Source organism: Choloepus didactylus, chromosome 7, assembly GCF_015220235.1.
Source record: "Choloepus didactylus isolate mChoDid1 chromosome 7, mChoDid1.pri, whole genome shotgun sequence".
Taxonomy (NCBI): domain Eukaryota; kingdom Metazoa; phylum Chordata; class Mammalia; order Pilosa; family Megalonychidae; genus Choloepus; species Choloepus didactylus.
This window is the reverse complement of record NC_051313.1, coordinates 155,990,036-155,994,682: the sequence shown is the minus strand read 5'-3', so window position 1 is coordinate 155,994,682 and position 4,647 is coordinate 155,990,036. Positions and strand designations below refer to the sequence as shown.

Sequence of the window (4,647 nt, the reverse complement as noted above, 5' to 3'; positions counted from 1 at the left end):
TATGTACTTTTATCCCTGTGGCTCTTATTAGCATTCAGATTTCTTCTTAGCACTCATTCCTTCCCATTATGTTTATCTTGGGTATTACAGAATATGCTTCCAGGGCACCTCGTGCAACCCAGAATTAACATTAGCCAAGTTTTTATAGTGAAAAACAGCTTCAATATTAGATGCCATACATGTTGCTTTGACACATATCATTTCCTTGATGTTAACCAATAACAATATGTGTAACCTGAAAAGGATTAAAGCTCTGAAGTAGCAGAAACATGGAATGGTTCACAAATTTGCATGCCAGACTTGCAAAGGGGCCATGCGAATCTTCTCTGTATCACTCTAAGTAAGTATATGTGTAGCCAAAGTGAGCATATCATTATCTTAGTCATTTCTTTCCTCTCTAGATGGTAGGCTCTAAATCCATGAGTTTCAATATGGCTACTCAGGGGAAACTGGAGAGCTTTAAAACAATTGAACTCTTGGCTTGCCATCCAGGTTTTCTTCTGATTTAAGTAGTCTATGGGGGTAACCAGGGAACTGAAATATTTAAAAGTTCCCCAGGTTATTCTAATATGCAGCCAATTTTGAGAACCACCATTCTAAAGCCACAAAGTTGATCTTTCCACCATTGTATTCCCAGTTCCAAAGCAAAGCCTGACACAGTAAATCCAAAAATACTTACAAAGTGAAAGGTCCAAGAAGTGAAACATATCACTTTCTTCATGGAAATCCTTAGGTCCCAGGGCATATGAACCTCTCCAGATGTGTGTAGTGACTTACCTCTGAAGGGGGCAGCTCCCCACCCCTGTGAATGCAGCTGGGCCATGCTCCCGTCCTGCCTGCACTTTGGCTTGAGAAATCTGGATCCATGGTCCAGAGGCCCTGGCTTGCTGGACTAGCTCACACAGCACCTCTCTGATGCCCTGAAGCTCTGAAGACAAAACCCCCAAATCTAAGTTTGGCAAAAAGTTAGACTTCCCCTTCAGGGCATGAGCCAGGATGTCAGATTCAGTGATTTGAGAATCTAGCCCCATTCTGCAGATGCAGTGAATATATTTATGGTGCAGCTGCTGTATTGCCACCAGCTGTGCTCACCAGGCTATAAAACAAAAATCCTTTGCCAGAGACAATCTGTCACAATTAGCTGAAAAAATATGTCTAGCCACTTTTTGCCCAAGCCTGGCTTACTATAGGCAGATGTTCTTAGGGTCCTATCTCATGAAGAAAAGCCTTTCAGAGGTGTAGCAGGGGAGTCAGATTATTCCCTCCCATGGAAATGAGCTGACTTGTGGTTCCTGGATCACCAGAAGTTGAGACCCTCTGATATGGTGCCCAAAATAGCAGATTTTTAGAACTCAGAGATTTCCTAGGCCAATGACATCATTCAACATTTATGCATGAACACAGAGAAGTTAAGTGTTCAAGGTTCAGGATCAAATGCCTAGTTCCTGGCAGAACCAGCAAGTGGAATCTATAATATCTGGAATACTGATAACAAGCAAGAAACATACAGGTTCAAGCCCAAAGCACTTTTCAGCAGATAAATAACCACTATCCATTTATCTATGTGTTCAATAGTATTTATTTAAAACCTACCATTAACATAGCACAAGATTACAGGGGTTCAAAGATGCAAAGCAGATCGCTGCTTTTAAGAAGGACTAGAGAAAAATTAAGAGAAAATAGAACAGGGCAGTAATGCTGTGATTTAGTGGCGCACATATGGTGTTACTGAGGCAGGAGTGTGGAAAGTGGGGAGCAGGAGACAGAAAACCTGATGAAAATGGCATGGGGAGAGTATAGGAAAAAAAGCAAATGGAGAAAGTTTGCATGGACAGTTCTTTCCACAAATACTGAAAGAAAACATAGGTAAATCCCTTTATAATCCTTTGGAAGTGGAGAAGACATTTCCAGCTGTGTATGATTCAATATCCAGCAGCATCAGCAGGAAAGATTGATAAATTTGATTACATGAAACTTTACAAAAATGGCAAATGACATCATAGGCAAAATAAGCAGACAAGAGTTCAGCTGGAAAAAACACACTCAAACATTTCTTATCAAAAATTGTTAATATGGTTAATTTAAAAGGAACTTCTGGAAGCAGAAGAAAAGGACAAATGAGCTAGAGCTATGAATAGACAAGTCACAATATACCATTTCTGGGAGCAGAACTGGGCAATATCTAGCAAGACTGCATATACATTTACTTTTTAACCCAGAAATCCCACTTCTAGGGATTTGTCCCAATGATAAGCCAACAGAAACACAAAAAGTTTGAGCACAGACACATGCACTGCATTGCCATTTGTAATAGAAAAAAATTGAAACAAACCAAATATCCATCAATATGGAATCAGTTGCATAATATGATATGTGCACACAATGGGAGACTTTGCGCTAAACAAAGTAATGAGAACTAATACTAAATACTGCTTTGAGAATGATCTCCAGTATTTATTGTTAAATGAAAAATCAGTCACATGCATGTGTGTATATAAGCATATGCACACTTGTTCAGAATGAATGAAGAAATGAAATAACAAACCATCATTATTTTGGAATAGTCTCCTATGGGACAAGGAGGGAAGAGGGTGGAGGGGACAGTGTCAGATGCTAGATTGCTCTAAATATACTGTGTTTTATAGATTTTGGAGTCTATATATACTTTGAAGAGTTATAAAATAAAATTAAATGTAAAAACACTCCCAAATATCAAAAGTAAATTGAAACGAATTACCCTAAATGTGTATGCAGCTGATGACACACAACTGTCCCAAGAAACTTTAAAACAGTTGTCTTACTCTACATTCCTAGTGGATTATAAGTTAAGAGACACAAGACAAATATATTTAACTGTTTTCAAAAATAATTTTATTGGTGGGAGCATTAGTGTTTTATTTTTGAGATGTTTTGTGAGTATTGTGACTAAATATGTTATCACCATTTAAGTTGTGCAATCAGTGAGTTTACATAAACACCCTGTAGTCTTGAATTTGAGTTGGGAGTATCAATTGAACATACGGCCTTTTACAAAGATATGTATCTCCTGGCACTGTCCACTATAAAGTCCTAGAAACAACCACAAAGCAGTACCACTGAGCACTTCTAGTGCCTAGACTGTGGCTTCTAATTACCATTTCCCATGAAAAGATATCAGGGCTCCTTGGAAAATTATGCCTGTACAGGGAATGTACCCAATGAGACCAGAACCTCTTTTTCAGAAGACAGATCCATCCTCAATTCTAATAGAGGGTAAAGTAGAGACTGGGTCCAGAGGCAGAGAGGACACTTCGAGGCTTTGTGGGGTCAGGTTGTGATGGACAGTTGGTGTGTTCTCACAGTATCCTTTTTCTCTAGTTAGTAGGAGGCAAGGTCATTAGTGGAGAAAGCACGTAAGTGGTAAGGTTGGGATTTTAAAGAAAGTAGAGCATATTTGAATTTGTCCCAGAGGAAAGCAGACAAGGGCAGTGGCCCATGGACTGCAGTGGGTGGATGGTAAGGGCGGTGAGCCTGGGGATCAAGAATCTCAGTGGACCAGCAAGCCTCCTGGGTGGGTTGTCTCCAGCAGCCCTGACCTGTCACAATGGAGCAATGGGAAGGGCAGATGGTAGAGCTCAGAGAGGCTTGTTTGCTTTTTGCTGGTTGGTTTTTAATTTTTTTAGAGGAAAAATTTACACATAATTATATACTGTGAGCAAAAGGTTCACAGAGGGTGAGAAGGTGAAGGGAAAGGGGAGGCAGGGATTAAGAGTGGTTTTCAAATGTAGTGTGGGAACTGGCAGCACCAGCATCCCCTCAAACATGGCAGAAATACAAACTCCCAGGTTCCCACCCCAGACCCAGAGAATCAGAGATTTGGGGCTGGGGTAGGAGTGGGCCACAATCTGTGCTGTAACAGCATTCTGAAGTGGCTACTACTACCTCAAAAGGCAGGCAGGAGATAAGGGTAAAAGCCCAGGGGGGTTGACCTTGAAGAGGGTGATCCACTGAGAGAGCAGGTAGCCACTGTTTGCAGGCAGGGGTGAGAAGTCTACTGAGTTCCTGCTTCTGTTTTCTCTGCAGAAAGGAAGAGGGTGGGAGTGTTGTAGAGTAGGGAGATTTTCATTCTTTCCTAAGGCAAATAATTATTGAATGCCTCTGACATGCATTCTGCTAAAAGGGGCAGAGAAAAAATAGACAAGGTCCTGGCTTTAGCAGAGCCTAGGCTGTAGAATGTGGAAACCCACAAGTAACAGGTTAGTGGATAAATAAACAGATGACACAGGACTGCAGTGATTACCATGAAGGGAATGGCAGTGTGTGACTGAGGAATCCCTCCTGACAGGGAGCCCTTGAGCTGATGTCTGAATGATTAGAATGAGACCACCCAGGACCTGGCCGCAGGAATCATCCCTGCAGAGGGCTGGTGGGTGTGGGGAAGCGGGAGGAACTCAGTGAGCCCAGAGAAGAGAGTAGTCCATTGCTCAGAGCTTTGTGGGCCATGGGCTGGGGGAAAGTTTGAATTTAATTATTAAAACAAGAGGCCATTGAAGGATTTTAGGCATGGGTGTTGTCACATAAGGAAACCCAGGTTTTCTGACTTCTGTGCATTTCATAGGTATCTTACCTGAGCATACCCTGTAGCACCAGCTACACATTAAGCCCCCA

The 4,647-nt window shown here is 41.6% G+C and overlaps 1 non-coding gene across 1 annotated transcript; it reads right to left on the bottom strand.

Moving 5' to 3' along the window:
• Window positions 1-263: 263 nt before the first annotated feature.
• On the bottom strand, window positions 264-367 carry LOC119541007. The gene has a single exon (XR_005218145.1). It is a non-coding gene; the product is annotated as a U6 spliceosomal RNA (small nuclear RNA).
• Between the last annotated feature and the right edge of the window lie 4,280 nt (window positions 368-4,647).